A 24198-nucleotide genomic window follows, 5' to 3' on the forward strand; every position below is an offset into this window, starting at 1 on the left:
TTCCTCGGCTTGAAAAAGACGAGGGCAGCATGCAGAAATGCCTAACTGCTAATGGCTAAGGCATTCTCCAACACTATCCACATGCGCCACCTAGCAGCTTTTACCAAAAATGCATAGTTAAAATACACTTTAAATACACTGTAATGTTCTAGGCTGGTAGCCCAAATGGTAGCCTATTCTATTATAGCAGAGAGGATAAAAGAGACTTTGGCAAAACAAACAGAAACTTCACTCCAGAATTTGGAAACAAAGGCAAGGCAACAACTACTGAAACCTCATCTTGAAATAGTCTGATTATGTTAACTTCCACATTTACATAATCTATGCTTGGTTGTATATACACCTTTAGATAACTTACACTGGTCACAATGTTGATTGTCCAATCATTTGCCCCTTAGAAGAATTATGGCACTTTTACATGCAAATTAGGAACATATTTGCATAATTGGTATCTGTCAATGTTCCATCTGCCACAAACTACATGTGCACATACATTTGTATATGACAGGTATTTGAGTCCTATAATGGAAAACACTACAAATATAAATTTTCCTCATTAAATATGCAAATTAAGTGCCAGTTTGCATAATTTGCACTTTATGATGTACATAGAGAATACAACACGGTGTAATATTCCGTATCCCCTGAGGTATCAGCCCAACTGCGGGTTGGATCGCCCGACGGCCGTCATACCTAAGAAAACCAGTGTTTTGATGCGAAAAGCGCCAGAAGTTGAACAAATTTGGTGCCCTCAAACAAAAACAAAAAGTGTTACAACAGCAATGTTCCGACGTCCGAATCAGGTATTCGAATCAGGCACTCGGCGTGGGCAGGGTATGTTCGAATTATTGGATGGAAGCCTGTGTGATACAACCTCGAAGCCTGTGTGATACAGCTTTAACTCACACGGTCTGGAACACCTGTACCAAACGTTATCACAGCACAGGTATGACATAAATCTCCTTCTAAGCTATCAACATACCAAATATGTACATTTGTCATTCCCTTGTTCTGTTATTCTCATTAAAAGGTTTTTACAAATCACCTATTCCTTTACATCACAAGCTACTGTAAACGCAGAAATGTTCGCAGTGGTTTTATGTTCGCAGTTTTCGCGGTGCCCACTTCAAAGCAGCTTACATTACAGTCTATGGCGCTACCGTGAACTTAAAATCTATGGCGCTACCGTGAACTTAAAACCACACGGCACTGCGAACACTCCATTTCCCTGCTACTGCAAAAATAAATCCCCGCAAACGTAAGTGCATTTACGGTATCTGCCACCAATATATCAAGACAATTGCACATTCAGGTCAAAAGATAACCAAAAAAAAGGAATTTCTGCTGCAGTTCCAAGGTCACATACCAGGGGGCCCAAAATTGACCTTGACCTCTGTCTTCCTAACACCTACCCACTTACAAATTGTCATTGTAATCCATCCAGAGGTTCTTGAGTTCTGTTGACCACAAATATCCGGAAACACCAACAAACTGACAGACACACAGACAGACATACCCAAAACTATATTCATCATTCATAATAGAGCTTGAAATAATGATTCAAATATACCGCTGAAAATGTTAACCAGACTGGGAAGCCATGTAAATAGATGCTGATTGGCGGAAATGGGAAAATATCAGTCGGGTGAAAGGTCATGCCCCCTGACAAAACAGACCAATCACAGTTCGTGTTTCAGGCTCGAAGGTATCAGGTTACAAAGACAACTTTCGGCGGTCGCAGTGGCCGCTGATTTCCAGCTGGGTTTTGTCGCCCAAACCTGCCAGATCTCGAACGATTCCGTCGCCTTTACCCACCCCATTCTACAGAGAAAACCCTGGTAAGTACTGGACGCTTTTTGTAGCCTTGGTTCTGGCGCGGTTCGCGAGGAAACCGCCGATTTGCAGGCGAGTGTTTGACGTGTGGCATGACGCCAGTGTCAGGTCATCTGTTTCAGCAGCAGCTCGGCTGAGATTTTGTGTGGTTCCGGCTTTGGGAGGGAATCGCGTGTCTAGCTGGTTTCTCGTGTTTTGGTACTGCCGTCTGTCTTATTTTCTGCATACAGGATGATCTAGAACGGTCTGTTGTTGGTGCTACCGTATTTCATTGATTAATTTTGCCATGTTTTGTAATGTGATCGTGATTGGCTTTAGTGGGAGGGGGGTAAACGAGTGGTTCCGTCCCAAATATATTATAGTTGGCGAAACGAAACACACAAAAATATCTTTAATAAATCATCGATCATGATTCAAGGATAACGGTTTAACTTTCGTTCTTCTGAAATCAGCAACCGATCCCTTTTGCTCTCAACAAATAAGACAGAAGCCATACGACCCTGATCGTCAGCAAATTGGTAAGAACAACATGTTATCCGCCACAATACTTCAAACCATTGATGCTTTTATTATGCAAATACAGGCGGATTTGAAAGTTTAAACGGGAATCAGTGCATTATGCAGTCTTACCTTTCTTTACCTTTCTACATCCAAGCTGCTTTGATGTAGTTTCATTGTCAGTGATGTATGCTATAGTATATATAGAGTTATGGTGATGAAATGAGGGACCATTGCTGAAATCACACTTCCTGTTTTCATCATGCCAGAAGGACTCAAGGAGCAAGGAAGGAGTCATGACCAGGGAATGTCACAGAAGTGGTTTTTCCTCTCACTGGTATTTTCTTTGAAACAAGGGGAAACGTCCGGGCAGTCCTTTTCCTCTCCTGTTTTTTTGGGGGGTATCTCACGTCGTGCATTCACAATCCTGGAAGTGTCACAAGGCATTGAGGAAGTATGAATAAAACGATTGATTGATTGATTATCTATGTGTAACACAGCTCTTCACAAAGCTTTGGTTTTTTCCTAGAAACTGTTCAGTAGAGTTTTTCCTTTACACAGAAATTGGTTATGCTGTAATCTTGCCATTTATTTTGTCATCTGATCACCCACTACATTTTTTTTGTTCTTCAGCAAATGAGCTTGGCTCTTCAGATGTTTTCTGTTGTGAACCTGGGTTAATTTATTCTGTTGTGATTCTGTTGATTTGTTAAACAATGATGACAGCTTATATCCAGACAAAGTGGCATATGATAAACATTTCTTATTCTTCCACATTGATGATGTCATGTTTGAAGTAGTTTCCTCAACCTGCCATTGAAACAATCACAGTACAACTTAAGGTCTGTACACTAGATAGTCTCTATAACTTGTTACAGTATTTACATTGGTTACAAGTGGTTAGCAATCTGACTTCTGGACGTAAAAGGTAGAAGGTATTTCCCTGAATGGAATGACTAAACCTTTTTTTTTAGTATAACTAGAAGTAGAAAGGCCACATTTTTAACGAGAATGCAGGATGTTTCCAAAGGGGGAAAAAAGAAAAATTGTCAGAAAAGAAATAAAATAGGCTGATTGTGAAACGTGCAATGCCCTGTTCCCAGGACAAAAGCGTTGAGTGTATAAGGTATGTGTCTAAAATTTTAAAAAGGAAAAAAAAAGAAAACTTGAGGGACATGAACCTTCGTCCTTCAGCGTCTTAGACAGTTGTACTGCAGACTTTAGGCTACTTGTACCTACACTTCATCGTGGTGATTTTCTAAGGTACCAGTATGTAATGAATATAAGCTTTTGACGTCATCAGTCGTGCTGAGTTTTGATTGGCTGACGACAGAAGAAAGAAAGAAAAAGAATGCAGGCCAGTAGGCCAGCGAAAACAGAATGTTTACCTTTGGAAACATAATTATACTTGCCAACAAAGTTTCAAATAAATTCTAGATAACATAAGGTGGTTTACTTTTATTTGTAAACAAACAATCAACCTTTGTAAATTAATGTTTTGCATAGTGGTTTAGAACTGGAACTTATTAGAAGGAAACTACATTTGTTTGGCCTTTTATTTCTTTTTATTTCTTTTGCTACCAACTTTAACCCGCTGAAGATTCTGTAGCCTACATACGGACAGTTGGACAGTAAGGTTTGATCTGCTCACATTTCTATGGTAATGCAATTCAGTATTTGTTGATTTCAAAATGTGTCAATTGTTTCATCATCATCCTTTATTGATTTCAACATAGCAGACAAAATAGCAGCCTGAATAGCGTTGAAATTTACAACATAAAAACCGTATATATACAATAAGAAACAATATACTAAAGTAGTAAACAACATATCCGACGTTAAGTAGCCATTGTTACTGCCTACATGTCTACAGTCTTGTTGTACAGCTTGATAGCTGTGTGCAGGAAAGAGTTCTGAAGTCTTTTAGTTCTAGCTGGGGGGATGGAGAAAGTGTTTTTGTTTCTCAGTGATCGTCCCGTGGCAGTTGATCTGGAAGGTGGAACCATGTCGTGTAGGGGATGGTCAACATCCAACATTTGTGTGAAAAGTTTGACAGCTGCATCCTCGCGTCGCGACTGGAGGGTGGGTAGGTCGGGCACATCGCGCCTGCCCGCTCGGCTGATGATCCGTAGAGCCCGCTGTTGGACTCTCTGCATTGCGCGTTCCTGTTCCTTGCTACAGCCTACAAGGAGGACATTACCGTACTCGAGGACTGGGCGCACGAGGGACACGTAGATAGTCACTAGGTCGGCGACACTGGTCCCTTGCTTTGCAAGTAGTCTCAAGAAGTGCAGTCTACGGGAGGCTTTAGTAACCATTGAGGTTACTTGTTCTTGCAGGGTGAGATTTTTGTCCAAGATGAAGCCCAGACCTTTTGCGGACGCGACCCACGGAACGCACACACCCCCGAGGGTTAACCTTGGTGGGCTGGGAACGGATCTGCAGACACAGATTTGTAGCAGTTGGCTCTTCTTCCCGTTTAGCAACATGTTGTTGGTGTCAGCCCACGAGTCGAGATGAGATGTCTCTTCCTCAAGTGATTTGTCTTCGATGGCTTGAGGTACTGACAGAGTTCTGGACATTCCGACATCGTCCGCATAGCCCACATTCATAGTGTCAGGATGTACTGTTGTCCTTGAGCTCATAAAGAGTAGGAAAAGGTACGGGGACAGTACACCACCTTGTGGGACACCAGACGTCGGCTCCTTCCAGGTACTGGCCTGGTTTCTATTCGAGAAACAATTTTTTTAGCTTCAAAAAGTTTTGGCAGAGTGCTTTAAACCCTGTTATGTGTAAATATTTTTCTTGTACAGATTTTCAATGTATGTATGTACATTGGCCACAATAAACAAGTTACAGGATATCATGATATGTCATGTTTTGTGATATTGGGTGGCTAAAAGTGTAACCACAACTAGCACTGGCTAACCTTTTTATGCCAAATATATCCTACCGGTATATCATACTATTAGTACTATGGCCTTTAGCAATTAAGAAGCATTTCTGAAAGTTTAAAACTGAATATGTTTGCTTTGTATTTCTCCATGGTAATGATATATTGGCTGTCAGAAGAAATCAACTCTAATAATGTGATATAATCTACTCCTGTAATCATGCTCATGTCCAAAGAACAGTTTGTCATTGTGCATTAAGTCCTCCCTTGCTAATGCCACTAACTAGTCATACTGATAGTCTCATAGTCATACTACAAGCTCTCTTTTGCCTAACTAGCTGAACGTTTGGCAAGGTTAGTCTGTTGTTCTTCCTAAAGGAAGGACCTGATTATCTCAAAGATAGTTACAGTAAGACAGGGTGCCTTATTGTCACGGTGGCATGGTAGTGAGTCAAGTCAAGGATCAGGACAGAGGCATGATGTTTGCGGACAGAAGACTTTATTCGGAGCTCTGGTAGACACGTCTTTCTCTGTCGGCTTCTCTCCGTTGAATCCCCTACCCTCATACGTGTCCCTTCTCAAACCCCTGTACATCTGCTCCCAATTACTCGGGTGACACTCCCCACACCAGGGGTGATCACAGAGTGATCACGATGTCACCTCGTGACACCTCACCCCGCATTTTTAAAACAATTTCCACATTGTTGACAGCTGTTATCAATTATCGATTACCGGGACATATTATCAGGAAGATCATCACCGCTTTTCTTTTACATACTTCTATACAATACTACTAATTCTTCTACAATGCAGGTCAGCGACATTCCGACATTTACAAAACAACAACAAAAACATAACAATTTACAACAACAAAAGTTCATCAAATGGTTGCCAGGTGTCCCGCGCCAACTTCCTCCTCGGCGGCCGGCTTGCGCACTTCCGGGTGTGTCCCGGAACCACAGGGAAACGACAGGAACTCCTCTGCCCGTCGGGAAGAGGCTTGTCTTGTCCACAGAGGCCTCCCGGCTAGATGCTCCCACGACGACGACTCCTATACGACGTCGGGCCCTCGGGGCGTCGTTGTTTGCCGAGTCGTGCTGTGGAGTCTCGCCTGTAGAGGTTGGGGTCGGATAGGGCACGCAAAGCAACCACTGACGCACATACACATAACACCGGACTTCTAACCTCGACACCTCATCTACGTCTCAACTCAACTCCGCTGCTCTCTCCTCTACCTCTCGACTTAAACATTAATATCTCCTCAACACATAAACACAACAAATAGACCTTCCGACAACTACATGAAACGCCGGACACCCCTGACCTGCTATATGGTAACATCATACGAACTACACATTACTATCCCAGGGAGTAAAACCCATATGTTCTATCTATAACAATTCCATCTCTATCTCATCTGTCTATCCGTCTTACATCTAAACGGACCCATCTGGTGACTCCCCCCCACTGACTTCCGCCACGTCCACATGATGATGACTGCTCTAATCTAATCTATACTGTATTCCTGATGGCACTGACATAAATTATCTAACGTTGGTCGCCTACATTATAACAAATCTAAAACTACTACAACAAAGCAAAGAAAGTAAGTAACAGAACTAGGCCGGTGTGCACGGTGCGTCAATGATACTATGCGAGCCCACCGACCGTCCTCCTGTGTCTCTCTCTGCCCGGCCGGGCGCTCTTCCTCCGGTCACCGCCGCGTGGCCGTCCTGCCCCAGCCCTGCTGCCGCGCCCGCCGTGTGGCCGTACTCCGCTCCCCTCGCCGCTGCTGTAGGCCATTACTGTCGCGGTCATCATGATCACAAATCGCTTCGAGTCAGTCTGCATCTCTCGGACGCCTCCCCTCCTGCTTCCTCTCGCTCGCCTCGGCCACCGACACTCCCTCGCCGCCTTGCGCATAGCTGGTCAACCCTGCGGGCTCGGTACTCCGGGCCGGCGCTCTCTGAGTCGAAGTCAGCCTGCGTCTCTGTACACTCCCGTTGGCCTCTGTCCCGTCCGTTGAACTTGACTCACCCCAGCCGTACTACCAGATGTCACGGTGGCATGGTAGTGAGTCAAGTCAAGGATCAGGACAGAGGCATGATGTTTGCGGACAGAAGACTTTATTCGGAGCTCTGGTAGACACGTCTTTCTCTGTCGGCTTCTCTCCGTTGAATCCCCTACCCTCATACGTGTCCCTTCTCAAACCCCTGTACATCTGCTCCCAATTACTCGGGTGACACTCCCCACACCAGGGGTGATCACAGAGTGATCACGATGTCACCTCGTGACACCATGTTGTGTATCCCTAGTCAATCATTACATATTGCATATCTTGCATATGCACATTCAAACTGTAATTCTAATTACCAAGATGATTTGATCCTATAATTGGGTTTAAAAGATATAGATTAGTCTTACCTCACTGAAAACAAGTGATTTTCTATTCCGTTAGCTTTAGTCAATGTGTTATTCAGTCATTGTAAAATATTAGTGTTTAGCATATATATTATGAATTTCATACTCTGCAGTGGTCATCGTTTGACAGCGATTCTGTTTTGTGATGCAGAGGTCGACGTACAAATCCTGGCCATATCCTTATTAATGTTTGATGGAGACCCACCGCATAATTCCCTTCTTGTTGCGCGGCCTCTCCCAACCACCTCGATTCCCGCACTCTTAAAATTCCGCAGCAGAGAATCCTGAGTTAGGTGTAATCAGAATGCCAGTCATGCTAGTTATCCATTAGCTCACGCCCATGAGTGTGCGAGAGATCGCTTACAATACAAACCCATGCTGCTTACACGTAGTAAATGTCTGACTGTTGTGACTGTTGATAGGGACCGGGTTCTGATAGAATGAGGTGGTATTTTTGTTACTGCAGGCATTCATGTCAACTTCATTTTAGTAGGGTTGATTACATCACAAAGTTCGCCAGATTTTCAATCAATTCTTTAGTCTTGTCTGGAAGGCTTGCGGGAAAGCCAGCACTTCCTAAAGCACCATTGATGAGTACGACATGGTAGAAAGCACACCATGGTGTCTCCTATGGCGATATTATGTATTATATCATCATCGCATGTACTCCCCAGATGTGATGACAGTGTCTTTGGGGGCGTCTGGATGTAAATAGCAGCCATACCTGTCAGAACCATTCAATCTCCCCAAAGTCAGTCAGCGCTAATGGTACCAGGGTGTTTGGCTTTTATGAAATGGCAGCTGCAGGAGGGGTGGTAGCTATATGCTGTGTCAGGTGATATAATCCCTGTGATATATAATAGAGAGGCGGCCGTGTCACCAAAGCTGGGCGGGTACATTGTAGATGTGAAGCTGGAATGAAATAGCTCTTCTCATTGATTTCTTTAAAAAAAAAAAGTAGTAAGCCATTTGGATATTTCTTTGTTTATATCGAAGTCTAAGTCTTCATCATCATATATGGTAAGTGCTTTGAAAATAAAGTCATACAGTTGTCTGGGATGAATTGTTCACAAGTTAAGCATGTTGGCATTTTTTTTAGCTTTAATGCTTATTATTTTCGACCAGTTGATTTATGTTTCCCAAACATCAGTCAGGACACATTTTAGCGATTGAGAACAAAACCACAGGAGCTTGATAAATAGGAAATACATCTCAAATCTTTGATCATGGTTTGTAAACAGTAATAACCTCAAAAGAATTTGTGTATCAGTGTAGCCCTTGTTTATACAACATGTCTGCAGGTCACAGTGTTCTCAGGATGTATCAAAAGCTTCTTGTGAATACTATAATCTGCATGTTCACACATGAATTGGTCAAAGATGTTTAATTCAAATTCTCAGGAACTGGTTATCTCTAGCAGAATGTGATTTTATTAATTTTGCATTCATGTCATAAAGATTCAAACAAACATTGCAACAGATATTAATCGTAAAGGGTTGGTGTTGAATAATTTCAAGCCAAATTGGGTATATTTTGTGAAAATAGCATTACGGGATGAATGTTAAAAGATGTACTTTTTGCTATGAAAACTAAAATTTTCAAATGGAGAATTTTGTATTACTGACTGATCTTGTATTGTTTGTAAATTGTGCATTTCCAGAACCATGCCTCCAATTACAGGAAAGATCCAACTAGGATCGTCTGTTGTTTAATTATATCTAGTCCATTGGACATTTCTTTATTTAATGGTTACACCTGTTCATACATCCTTCTTCTTTTATAGAACAAGTTACCAGGCATTGTTCTCTATTGTTCTATTACTGTTGCCGTGTTACGCCAGGTGGGCCAGGTATGATGTATTGTCTGCATATAGTATAGTACTTTCATCTGCAAAAATTTTCACCGAACAGAAACATCAAATTCAAAAATAAAACTTTTTATTTCTTACCATTATCAAGCTGTATTGTTAGAATAGATTTGTGGAACTTATCAAAATTCAAGTTTGCCTGACTAATTTTAATGATAATGATAGCTTGTGGTAAAAAAATTGTTATTTCTTGACTTGGCTGCAGAAAACCAACATATGCTCAGTTTTTAATTTTCCCTTGACTGACGTAATAAAAAGCGAGGGTGTTTAATGTGGTCTGTAACTGCAACTTCTGTCTGCTGACAAATGTTTGCCTTCCACTTGTGTTGTTCAGGTTACCCTGCCAACTGGCAACACATGCTTTTAGCGGACAATGTAAAACTGGGAGTCGGGTAATTCCTTGGGCAAACTGTGTGCTCCCAAATCTGTGGGTATCGGATATCTGGTGTCTACCAGCTAGACTGGGCACCAAGGTCACATGACCAGGTGGTGGTGTCCTTTGTTGGGTTGTCTTTTGGTGTTGGGTGGGACAGGGCTGTCTCCAGGACATTGTCCCGCCGTCCTGGACGGAAGTTTTCTTGTTGGGACAGAAAAAATTTCAACCGCCATCCAAAGAGTCAGAACTTCATGACATGAAACTGAAGAAAATGTATTTTTGTAAGCAACAAAAATCATCAACCACATGGGCTCCTAATCAATGAGTAGGGTGGAATTAAAGCTGGAAACAGCCTTTGGTTGGACATCTCAAGTGAACACCTTGACTAAATGACCATTCCTTGCATCTTGAGCTGTTAAACCATTGAAATGTTAGCATGGATTAGATCACACTTATATTCGCATTTTGACAGTCACACTGAGAGTGAAAGTAAAGCAAGAGGGTATGAATGAACCGCAGAAGAGTATGAATGAAAATTACTTGTATTGCATTGTGTGTGCTATGTTGTCATGCCTATCAAGTATGGTTATATCCAGATTACATTGACGATACTTGTCTTATACTGTTCACCTTTCCCCAGCGTTGTCTCTAACTTAAAAATGTGTCCATCCTAGTCATTGTTTGGGAGCCCAAGTTGTTGATTTTCATTGTTGAAACTGTCAGTGTAATATTTTCAGCAGTTTCATGTCATGAAGTTCAGATGTTTGGGATGGACAAAGTGATATTTTTGACTGTCCCAAAAAGAAAATTTCCGTCTTGGGACGGAGGGACAAGTCCTGGAGACAACCCTGCATCTTCCAGCTCTATTCCTCCTGCTACAGTAGATAATGAAAGAGATACAAACTTTAGTTTAAGGCTTTCTTCGGATAGGATCCTAAATGGTGGTGCCATCTTTGAGGAGAGCCACACCTTTGACATGTTAAAGAACTAACTACTCTAAGCTATAAGGACAGATGCAAAACAAACAATTCCTTGGAATCAATTCAACATGGAATTTTTTTTTTTCACAACCATACCACTGTGTCTGACATTGAAAAAAGAAGTGTATCAGAGGGTACAGAGTTCACGCCAGCACATTGCCCTACGACGCTGTGCTTCGGGGTCTTATTCTTTGTTTCAACCAGCTTTTCTGTTGTTTTCACAGAAAGTGGATTTCAAATTCCAAATACAGGAAATAGTGTCGTTAAGGGTTACATATTTCAAGTCATCAGTGGGACCCCAATACAAATTACAATACTTGGACCTGTGGTGCACCTCCTCACATATAAGCTACTTGCTGAGATGCCCCCTATTACTTTAACATATGTACACAAATATTTAGGTGCATCTACAGCCAACAATTACTAATTAGGTGCATAGCTCCAATTTTGGGTGTGCAAATCTATACATACACCTTGCATTTCCATCCCTGCTATGCTCTTTGCATATCCTTCCCATAGGTCTGTTGGGGATGTGTGTTGACAAATGGTGTGGGGAGAGAGTGTTGTCACGTCCGCACTCCTCGTTAATGCTTAATGTCCTCTGTATTTCCCCGCGTAATGAAATATCAGTGGAAATTGATGGAATATCAGGCGAGGGTGACCCAGCAAAGTTAAACCTGACCCGGAGATGTGGTCGGGAATTGGTAATGTGTGGTCCGGAGCGGTGGTGTGGAAGGGGCCGTTGTTTAGCACCCGCACTGTTGAATTGTGGTTAGGTGCTTTGCTGCACAGTCACAACTGTCCTGGGAAATAGCATTCATGTGGACACAAATGGAGAATAAGTGCATGCTCCGGGTCATATGGTGTAACAAGAGTAGCTCCTGTTTAAAATGATCTTTGTAGCTTATTATTTTGATGTCAGTCCTTTGTTTTATAATTTTATAATTCTTGTAATTCTTGTTAAGATTAGCAAGACAGTTGGAACTATAAATTGCAACTGTGATAACATGAATTATATTTATGTGGGCGAAGCCACACATATAGTTTTCTTACAAGTATTTCACCGGAAATCAGAAACAAATGGAAGCCTCCATGTACTCCATGTTTCAAGCTTTTTGATTGGCCTAAAGTCGCACTTTCTCGGTTGTACGTCAGAGGTGAACCTATCAACGCGCAGGACACAATCGGCATCCATTTTGATAATAGCCAATCAAAACTCAGAAAAATGGAAGCTGTTAGCAAATACTCCGCGTTCCCAGCTTTTTGATTGGCCTAAATTCAGACTGTCTCGGGTGTACGTCAGAGCTGGACCTATCAACGCAGAGAACACAAAATGTCATTCGGCATCCAGTTTTATAATAGCAGCTGAGACGCGGCAGTAAATCGGCCATGCATTCGACCAAACAGGCGCTCAAGGAAGAAGTTGCCCGCCATGGAATGAACAAGATTGATAAATTTGCACAGAAAAACATTATCTTCAGAAAATGGGACCTTGGAATCTTGCAAATTAAACAGTGAACGGACGTGTTCAAGCTACGCATTGCATTTGTATACATGTACCTGTTAAAATGCCGGTAATAACGTTACGGCAAGCTTGGCCGAATGGCTAAAGCCACAGCTACATTTGCGCTTTTTTCGCTAGGTCAACCCTGGTTCGATTCCGGGCGGGAACAACTTTCTTTTAGTTGTCTTTTTTTTTCTTTTTTGATATTTACAACAATTTTATCTTGCAAACAGAGCATCGTTCAGTTTACACGCCTTTTTATTTATTTTTTGATTGCCCTCAAAAGACGGCGTTTAAACGGTCGGACGGTCCATGTGGGGAGGGGGGCTCGTCAACACCTCGGACCATACCGGCAGCCAAATACTGTATCGTCGATGTCTGTCGCCTGCGGCGTTAAGTCAAATTTGGAATGGAGGCTACGGTACGGTACCGGACCTGAACCTGATCATGAATTTCAGCTTTATAATTGCTACACAGCACAACCCGTGACGTCAGGTAAAGGCCGAGAATAGGGGTGAACCGAGAATACGGGGCACCTAATGGCAATTATTATTGTGTGTAAGATAGTTTGACTTAAACTTCAAAAAAGGCCACGGGAAAGACTTGCTGCATTTTCGCGAAAATGTTGTCATTCTAGTTGTTTCTTTTCTTGCGATTTTTCCTTTCTTTTCCCTTCGCCCACATCCTGCATTTTTTTCAAAAATGTTGCCTTTCTAGTTTTCTGGATCTAATACCATTTAAACACAGATGATAAGATTCAAATGCATCAGTGTATGACTATTAGAGATGTGACAGAAATGAAGATGATTTGATATGGAAAAAAAGCATGCTCTTTCAATTGACTTATGTGACCTATTCTGTTCTGTTCTGTTTTTCCAATTACCTCATTACATACATGTAATGTAAAACTAAGGAAAATAATAATCTTTGTTTTTCATATCGCTAGTTTCTTTCGAGATGGAAAGTGATTGGCATTGTTTTATGTGTCATATGTAGGACTAAACTTAAGTGCAGCATCAGTACTCTCACCTCTCAAATAAACGTACCGGTACGTTTATTTTTTTCCGCCTCAAAGTCCACCCGGTACGTCCTTATTTTAGACGGTACGTTTATTTTTTTTTTCAAATTGGGGCTTTCTTTACTAACCAGGGACCCAAAAAATATTGAAAGTTTGGTATTTTCTGCCCATATTTCCGCGGTACCTTTGCTTAAAATTCAATATTTTTCGGACGAGGCAGCGCGGCTTTCCCTGCCGCTAGCGCTATGACCCAAACATAACTAGGGATGCGTACCGGTACGCAGGACCGGTTCTGGACTTGAAAAAACGTTTCGGTTCAGGTCCAAAAATACCGGAACACATGTGATTCGGTACTGGACTTGTAAAAAAATATATCCTTTTCGTTTTAGACCATCTTTAACCTTCCAAAAATCTTGAAATTTGCGCTGAACAAAGACGAAAACATCGAGGTCACATGCTACACACACAGTCACTTACTTCCGTAAATTCTCTATCCAAACACAGAAATTAACCACCAACCAAACAAATTAAAAAGTTACCAATACTTTTCCACTATTTTTCACCCGTAGTCAACTTGTTTTAATGTTCCAGCAACGAAAAAATCCTTCCAAAACAAAGCACAGCGTTCAATCGGCTCGAAAACATCCGCCATGTTGGATTCATCAACTCACGCCGAATCTCGCGGTAATGCGCGAGAAAATTATATATTTTCTGCAGTACCGTTATTTTTCGATAGGGGGCAGTGTCTATGACCTCCTTGGTTTCTGCAACATTGAAAATAGCACAAATGGTGAATAAGGTATTCTAAGTTGGAATGTTTCTTCAAAATGTTATTTTATAACAATGATTGTAAAATAAACTTCTTTTTTTATTTCGTCAATTTTTATTTTCATTCATTTTTTTACTTTAATTTTAATCTTTGTTGATGGTGTGACACTCAGATAAAGAAAATATGTGCAAGGAGCAATAGGAATTATTCTGTTCATTATTTATACAATTAACTGATATGGTACTGAGGCATAAATAAATAAAAAGAGCCTACCTGCTTATCATCTTCTCTTGGACTGAAGTAGTATGGGCACAGTTTACATGTCAATTTGGTATTTTTCGGGGGGGTACTTTTATTCCAGTGGGTACTTTTATTAGATTTTGAAGATTTGTCCGGGGGGTACTTTTATTCCAGGGGGTACTTCTATTTGAGAGGTGAGAGTATATACTGGGAGTGGCAGCGCCTGTTCCGGCCCCAGGTTCCTACTTTCATTGCCCAGAGCTGCTACCCATTATCTATCCCTGACGGCCCCAGCAGAACCCAACTATCTCTCTTTATGGTGATGGGGTTGAATCCACCTGTCCGTGGGGAATAGGTATTCCTTACCTGTAGAGCCCCAGCCTGATAATGGGCTACTGAATTGCTGTGGGCAGTGCTGCTGTAGTGGTACAATGTGCTGCATACCGATTCACCGAGTCTTTAATCTTGGAAGATGTACTGAAGCAGATTGCTTCCTGAGTGACTTAAGTTTGTCTAAGCCGTAAGACTGCGATTTGTCTATCTGGGTTTCTGACAGTTTGAGTATTGAGGTATTCTTTTAGATATGTCCAATTAGCAACAGTAGAAGTGTAGATGTCCAGTGTAGATGGATGCATGTATTGTGTATGTGACTGTAAGCTGTCTTTCTTGTCTTTGGTATTGCAAGAAGTATGGATGTATTTTTGACATAAGATCATTAAAGATGTTGCTGCCCATTCTAACAAACCCTTTGTCTGGCAGCTTTTGTATGCATCAACCCCTTGGACACAAATATATATGCCTTGCAAGTTTCAAGTTGTTTTGACATATGTGCCAAGCACTGTTTGACATTTCTTTGCGTATTATTTTTACTGGACAAACTGACAGCCAGGTTTTGTGACTGGTATTTTCTGTGTCCTGCAACATATTCAAACCAACATTTTTGATCTGGAAATCCATGTATCTACTACAATCCACATAGTTTATTGGACTTACGTTAGAACTTAAATTTTCTATCTCACTCTCATCATCTCACTCTCAGGTATTTTTATATGAAGTGGAATCTGCATTAGTTGGCTAATGGATTTATATATGTAGCTCAAAAGACCTTGTCTGCAATTTGTAACTTTGATAATTTCAATTTTTTTTAATTTAAAGCATTTACTTTTGTCAGGCTGAAAAAGGTACTTGTAAGTTTGATTTCAAAAATTGCTAACATTTGGTAAAAGGTCTATATTTCACAGATGAAACATCTGAGAGCCTGTAAGACTACAGGTGGCTGAAAAAACTCCCTCATGCCCTGTTGGTAATAAATTGCATGCCCCTGTAAGAGGGTCTGCATGTCCCTTTTTCGTATGGAGTATTCATGTAATTTGTAGCAAGGTGATAAAATTTTGCATCATTGCCTTGCTTGATTTTAGTGTAATTTGTAGAGTGTTTTTCTGCATTCAGCATGAAGCATTGTGAGATCCCCCTATGCATGCCCTACTGCAGGTACATGTAGGCGTGGTCCCACATCCACGACTGGTAATGTACAGTTAGGCAGAACCAGGGACCTCTTATTGACTTGTTCTGCCACTCCATTCTACTGACGCTGAAGAAGAGTGATGGATGTCACTGAAAATGCCCGGAAGTAAACTCCATGTTTATCCTGTTGTAGAAATTCATTTTTCTTTAAGAAAATTGTTTTCTTGGATGTCTACCTTTCTTACTGTGGAACAATGTGTATGAACAAATGCATTGGCTAACTAAATATAAATGTATCCACGACCTGAAAAGTGATCACAGACTTAACCATTAGGTAATCTGACCTAATCCATAGATTTTCAGCTTGTTAGACGATTATGGTTATGTGGCTACTTCTGTACAACAATGTAGAAAATTGTTAGTACTAAATAAAATACATTGTTATTACTTGTGTATTTAATTGACTACTGATGGAAAAAAAGTCTGAAGCTGATCAATCTTGTCCTGTCTGGTCTACTTTCTGGTGCTTTGGACTGGGAAGATAGATTGATTAATCTGCCATTGCCAAGGTAACGTGAGTTTGTAGGGGAAGGTGGTTGATACAGACTGGCTGCAGTCTTGTGATGAGATTCGTCATATGCAGCGAGCGGCGACATCAATTCTTTTCCCTGCCATGATACGTTACCACTCCATCTGCCTAAGAGGTAGAATTGATCATCTGCGATCTAACTAAGCTTCCCCTAACAGCTTTTAAGACACCTTCCTACAAGCGCCTCCACCTACTGATAAAAATGCAAATTGCTTCCACGGCTGCTCGACGATAAATCTGCCTGCCTTATAGGTGTTTACCCTGTGCCGCTGAATTGTGGTAATTGTTTTTTCCCTTATGATGTTAGTATTCCATGCACTTACGTTGGTAAGTCGCCGCCGCCGCTGTCGTGCGTGTCGGTTCATCCTTATGAAATCTAGCCCCAACCAGGGCCTTGGACAAAATAATTGAGCAACAGAGAGGGTAATCGTGTGCGCGTATATGGGCTCTTTATAGCCCTGTTTCCATGCCTCCCAGAAGCTCTAATCACAATATCTTCCCAGGGCCATTTGTCATACTCATAACGGAGGCTGAGCTTTTCAATGTAGATGTTGTTTTTGATTGATGAGAAGTTGGAGCTGTAATGTGTTGTCTTTGTTAGTATTCAAATTGTCAGGTGGGTATATAATCACATTGGGAAATTTTCGCTATGATGTCATACTACTTAACCACATTACAGCCCGATTTAATAAGGCCACCTTTCATCCCGGCCATGTAATGAAAATGAAATTAATTTCGGAATATCTATTACCATCTGCTGTGTCGTTCCAGTCAGAAACATGAAAGATAAATCAGTAAGAACCAACGACAATGAAACGTATTGGAAAGTTATTTGGTGTGCATTACAACATGTTTTGGTTGGTTTGATGGAGGCTTTGAATAATGCGAGCAGAACATTTTATTGCCACATTATGACAATCCTAGATGAAAGCTGTCAGTCCTTATTACTGCTCCCATCCATTTTACCACGGTAATCTTGGTCCTTTCACAGCCACTCATGTACATCATGTGGTTACACTGAATGTTTTTTGGAACATACAGATGAGATTAGCAGAGGTTTCTATTGCATTTACCCATATGATAGAAACAGAGTCAATGTGTTGTTCAGTATGACACATTGTTGTTGATACTGCAGAAGTCCCATTGTTCCCTAACAATGTCAAATTCTCAAAGCAAAACTTTATGTTGAGTAGAAACTTGCTAGCTAACAATGTCAAATTCTCAAAGCACAACTTTCTGTCAAGTAGAAACTCGCTAGTATGGAAGGCAAAGCCAGATGAAGTAGTTAAATACTGTAGTAAGTAGCCTGATTTAATCACGCTTCTTAGGCCTGTCCTAGCAAAGTTACTTGAGTAAATACTGTAGTAAGTATCAAAGAAAATAAGGATGAACTTGAGATTTCCTTTGAACCTGAGACTTTTGGCTTTTGATTTGTTTGTCTAGCTGATCTAATATGTAATTTGTAATATGTACGCTGGGAATTAAAATACTGAACCCTCAGGAAATTGTCATTTGATTTATCAAAATGCAAGTCAAGCAGAAGCTTGAGAAGTCTTAACAATTTTCATCAATGGAAATTAATTTTGGAGAAGATTTTGAAGAATCCAATACTGTTATCATTATCATCATCATTACTCACTGTTATGATAGTGGCCATTCAATATCTAATCAGGGTAAATACATTATAACATTTAGATTTCATCCAAGCAAGCAAAATATCTGTATCCATAAAACTACAAATTATTTGAGAATCACCGAAAATTAAAACTTCAAAGCAAAGATGAAGGAATACTTTTTGTGACCACCATTCTTGTTGGTTGACATCAAATCTCTACACATCAACGGTGACTCAAAAACTGGGAGTTTCTAGTGTTGTGAATTTTCAGTAGGTCGTGCAACTACACCTGGGCCTATAGCAGTGAGGCTGATCTTAAAGTTATACAGTATTTTGGCGGTACAGGTCACCAGTGGTGCGGTAAAGGTTAGAGACGACATCTGTACCAACTAGGAATACTGATTAGGATTCTTCGTCATACATCGCAACTATCAGTTGTCCTCTGTGGCTATGGCTTTCATGACACAGAATTTTCAGTTTAACAAGAATCATGACAATCCATCAACCATGTTTGAAACATGTTTTTCCTGTGTGTTTTTCTTCTGTCATGAACCAATCAGAGCTTAGAACTGCTGGTGACATCAGCATATTAGCAAATATGAACGAAAGATTAGCTGTTATCGCAAATATGAACAAAATATTAGCTGTTGCAGTAAATATAAATGGAATTTTATCTGTTGCAGCAAACTTAAGGTGGTCTTTTTGGCAATGTCTCGAGGCTGAGCCTTATGGTATAGCTTTGTGTGTGAGCAGGTTGAAAAAAGGCAAGTTACTGTGACAGTGTGAGGGAAACAATGTGCAAATTGTCTTGAAAATGTTGCCTTTCTAGTTTCTTTTTCAAAGTCCCAAACAAAATTTGCCCCTGCAGTTAAAAAGAAACAGCTAGTGTGTGTGTGTTTGTACTCATTCATGTTAGTATATCTGATTTGATGATTAGCTAATTTGAATAGATAAGCCTTCTTACTGAGTATAATAACTAGAAGGCTCATTTTGTTACCAACACTCACTCACTCACTCACTCCCCGGTTTAACTATATCATTTATTCAGATATCCTGCCTCTATTGTTTCATTGCCTGAAATATTTGAGTTGATTTACGTCTTTGATAACTTATGGAGTGTCATTAAAGACGTGTACATCCAAATGAAGTTCAGTTCCTAAACTAACTTGTAAACTATGCAAGAAGCCTCTACTGGTAGTAATGTCATTTGTAAAGAGTATTCCAAGCTGGTCTCAGTCCGTCAGGATGCGTCAAGATGAATGTGTGAGATAGCGGCAAGATTAGGGGAAGCCCGGCGAGCGTCACGTGACCACATGTAGTCCATCATGCATTGTTTGTGGACGGCCAGGCGCTGTGCTGATGCTGGTTTGGCAGGCATCTCTATAGCACCTGCAACGAAGGAGACTTTTGCAACGTAAAGATAACATAGACGTGCGGTACACTCGCCAGTCTGTTATAAATAGCCTCGAAGTGGGTTTTTGCCAACACTGGACATCATGAATATGTGGTTTATGATCAATCTTCGGAATTTTTTTCCTTCTGTAGTATTTAAATCTTAAGCAGCAGTATAATTTTAAGTTTATCACCATGGAACTATATGCATCATGATGTTTTGCTATAATAATATATAGTCTTATTCAAAACATGCAGTCCAACCAACATACATGTACATGTATTTCATGGACAGTCATTTCATAGTCTAAAAGATATAAAATCCCAGAAAGCCATGATGTTTTCGGAAAGCAGACAGATGATTAAGGACCTAAAAATCCGGGAGGTAAAGATGCAGTAAGGCATGGTAAGGTGAGCAAGACCATGAAAAAGGTCAAATGGTTCAACAAGTTCAAAAATTGGAGTCTGTTTATTTATTTATTTCAGCTTCGTCACATGACAGTCAGGACAGGGGTAACGTAACAGGCAATGCCTTTTATCAAAACCCCTGTCCAGGTGAGAACAAATGTTGTGTCATGTGACTTTCCAACTGAATTGCTCAGTCTACTTCAGCTTTCTGACGCCATCCCTGTGGACCTGTAACTTGTCACACTTGTGACATTTCCCATTGAGAGAAGGTTGGCTTACCCTGATGTAAATTGCCTACCAAAAAAAAAGTACAAAGTAATGCATATTGACATACTCCAACAAAACCTTAGGTCTCGATGTGACCATACTATGAAACCTCCGACGATGAAGAACTAGGTCCTAGAAAATAACTATGTTCTAAGAATCTGGCAAAGCGCTTGATTTCTCCAATTTAAGGAGGACTGATTGTAGCTGTAGTATGTGTCAACACCTGTAGCATGCAGCAGAGGTATGTTTCTACACCTATAGCCACAGAGCGAGCACAGTGCATCATCATCTGTGTCGGTATGGCATTTGACCCTGCAACGTGCCTGACACCTTGTTTATGTGATTGTTGAATGTTGACCTGCCAAAGGTTAATCTTTTGTCTTGCACAGTTGGGTACTTCTATGGTTGAACTTGCATTGGGAGCAGCTGTTTGCTTACATGAGCCTGTATTGTTTTCATTACCCTTGTATACACCATGGAAGGTGTGTTTTTATGTTTTCGTTGCTGTAGAAAGCCTGTGTAAATTGCTGGAAGCTGAAAGATTTTTTCACTAGTTATTAGGTAGAAAATTCTTTATATTCATTCATGAAAGAAAAAAGAATGCTGCTTTACATCATCTAAATTTGTCATTTCATTACTTACCGGTACATGCCCAACCCATAATTATGTATGTAATTTATGGTCTCTGAACTCTTTGTTGGAATTGACTAATCCATAAGTAAATTGAATGAACTGTAATGTCTATTTCTAATATCAATTTTAACAAAGAGTTCAGTTACCATAAATTACATATGTTATATGTATTAAAGTCCATTTATGAAAAAAAATACTGGTGTTGTAGAATTCCCTCATGCAAATGAAGTCCTAATTTGCATAAGTTGCATCTCATTGTGTATATCTGTGTAAGTTACCTGCATACTGAATTCCATGAAAACCCATAATTCCTTTCTTGACTTATCCTCCTTAAAAGATTTTAATCAATATACCTGCAGTTCCAAAGCAACTGCTAGGAGGTCCAAACCTACAATTCTTCAGAAGTTTTGTTGCAGTACCTAGGTCACACATCAGGTGGCCTAGATTTGACCCTGATATTCCCAACAAATACCAGCTAACATTGCAATCCATCCAGAGGTTCGTAAATTATGCAGATAACAATCATCTGGAGACACAAACATGCATGCTGAAGCACACACAGGCCCAAAATAATACCTCCCAATAGCATGGAGGTACAAAATGTAATAATTTTGACTCTTTACCATGACATTATAAATAATACATAACCCCCAATACACCCAGCTACTGTAGATATATACTGACACTTATAACGTTCAGCAGACAGTACTGCAAGTCGATCCAGCTTTACTAATGACAGGTACCTGGTTATTGGAGCCAGTTTATGAGACAACGAACATTAATATACACAAGAATGCACAGGCATGGACCAGTTTGTGGCAGAAGAGCTGCTACTTTGCATAGATGGTATGAGAGTGACAGTGCCTGTTGGTCGGGATGACCTAAGGTGTTCATCTCGTAGAGCTAGCTGTCAAGAAGTATTAGTGTTCATCTGTGCCCCGCATTTCTCATGTGTTGTATTATTCCAATAACATTGCCTCAATATTGCAGTGGAAAGATCTGTGTTGGGTTGAAACGGTCCCTCATGCACTCCTTTGCCAAAGAGTGGGGAAAAAGACATGTGGCATTACATGGCTATAGATGACAGTGCATCACACTGACTGTAATATTGTGTGTCGTGGTGTTTGGTGAGTTGTGACAAGTTAGCTGGAATGGGCTTACTAAAGTAATGGTATGACCTTCTCAATATCGAAAGCAGATTTTAGTGTTTAGACCATGTTTTGCACTTAAGATTGGTAAATCTGCCAGAGATTACGATTTTTGTCAAGCTTGCACTTGGAAATTAACAGGTTTTTTTTAGATTAGAATACATTCATCATCAGTTTCAAACTTCTCAAAGACTGGCTACATGTATAACTAACAAATGTCCTGGTGGGTACATGTACTGTACCTAAGCCACTGTACTGGTACCTGTACCTGCACACAGTCCTAGACTGTTATCATAAGATATATAAAGGAAGGGCAAGTATCTCTAGATGACGAATTCCCCAGGTGCCCATTTAGCCACTAGAAGTTTGGATGAACAACAAATGAAATCCAGGGATGTATGTCTGGTTGATAAATACATCTTCTTCCTGTCACTGTAGGTAATAAGTGGATCAGTGATTTACTGGTAACAAGCCGGCACTAATTTCAGCTAATCAGGCCACTGACAAGTGGTAATAATTACAGAGGGAAGGGTGGCAAGGGTCAAAAGAGCAGTGGTTGGGAAAAGTATACTCAAGTTTTTTGGAGGTTAGGAGTTTCGCAAGCTTTTGCTAGTTTGCTTCCTTGTTTGTTTGTTGGTTTGTGGAAAGGTCAGAAGCTCAAACACTTCTGGAGGAATATGTTGGTGCGAAATTAAAAAGCCCAAAGGATTTATGCTTTAGGATTGCTGAATTAGGTAGCTATCTCTGTATTCAGCAAACATGCTGAATGTTGTTGTGGTTTTGCACTACCTAGAAATGTAGTTATTGGTGTGGAATATACTAACTAGTATCTAACAACAGAGAATTTTTTCCTCTTGAAATTTAAACATTAATGTCTCATACTGCACATCATTTCTGAAACTCACAATCCTTCACTGTTATAGACATTTTCCTCACAAAGAACTTGTCACAAACAATACTGTAGTTCTAAGCTGTATTAAGGTAATGTAATTTCATTAATGTATTTATTTAGTTAGGATTAGTGAAATACCTATAGCTACAGTCTTCATTGTGTTGAAAATTTATAACAAAGGCAATTTGATTCAGAATTTACTGCTATTGCATATAGGAATCTGCTAGGACAGGTGGCTAACTATAGGCCCTACAAATATCATAGATCTGCCACTTATGGCCAAGGATGTATATGTATTGTTTTGTTAAATCTCTGTTATCTGATCCTGACCAAGCAGAAAGTGTCATCTATGTAAAGTCGCAACAGTTCAAGGTTAAAACATTAGATATTGTTATAGCAGCACTGCTAATAAGTAAAATGGTATTAATACTGGGAAGTGTAACAACAGCAAACTAGAAACATAATTTTTGTTGATGATCTGTTTCTTTTTTTATGACATTTTTCCTGGAAAAATGTCATTCTGCCTACTCAATAGTCAGCAGTAAAAAACACATTAAGTGATAAGTGAAGAACAACATTTAGAGTATCTAGTCACATTATCTGGACAGGAATCATAAGTGCCGCTTTATAGTTAGGAAAACTGCCAACAATATGGTCAGACATGCTGTAGGAGTCAGCATTTTCATAAGAAGCCAGCAACACATCTGTCCCAATTCTGCAGCTAATAAGCATCAATTAGGGAGGGCAGGTAGGGTAACTACAGTGGAAATGAATTACGTAGATGTGGGCAGCCCGCCAATTAAGAAGTCTGCTTGAGCTGTACAAGTGCGCAGATGACTACGTCAACAGCCAGTTGTTCAGAAAAATGCACTTTGGTTGAGTCACTGGTGTTTTCATGGTGGATTACTTTGGCTTGGATAAAAGAAGATGCAATGAAAAGAATCACTTTTGGTGGCCGGGCTTGCGTCATAACACTGTACAAAGATATGTACATGTATGTCATTCGGCATTTTAGTAATTGGTCTCTAGACAGTTTTATCAAATATAAAACCACCCCATTTTTATCAATTAGTTCTTGGAATAGCTTACTCCTATTTTTACAAAAATGAAACACAATTTCACCACATCTTCCAGGGCTCAAAATACTGTACCACATGCATATCATCATTGCAGTATTTCCCATTAATACATTCATAAAAAAAATACTTTTCAGAATTTTCAACAAACAAGTGTAACTAAATATTTGCTGAAAACTTGTTATTCTTTGTTTTGCATTAGCCTTTTTCTTTACTCTAGACTTTTTGCAAAATTTTCTTTTTTTCCTTGGTGTTCCATGTTTTTTGGACAAAAACTAGAGAACTAAGAAATTAAATTGGTGTAGATAAGTTTGA

General features: G+C 40.2%; 1 protein-coding gene across 1 annotated transcript in view; it reads left to right on the top strand.

Annotated features, from left to right (window-relative positions):
* Positions 1-1671: 1671 nt before the first annotated feature.
* Positions 1672-24198, top strand: part of LOC118410962 (zinc finger MIZ domain-containing protein 1-like) — a gene marked incomplete in the record, with an annotated part of 128490 nt that continues 105963 nt past the window's right edge. The window contains 1 exon segment of the mRNA XM_035812944.1: positions 1672-1838.

The sequence above is a fragment of the Branchiostoma floridae genome, chromosome 3, assembly GCF_000003815.2.
Source record: "Branchiostoma floridae strain S238N-H82 chromosome 3, Bfl_VNyyK, whole genome shotgun sequence".
Lineage (NCBI taxonomy): Eukaryota > Metazoa > Chordata > Leptocardii > Amphioxiformes > Branchiostomatidae > Branchiostoma > Branchiostoma floridae.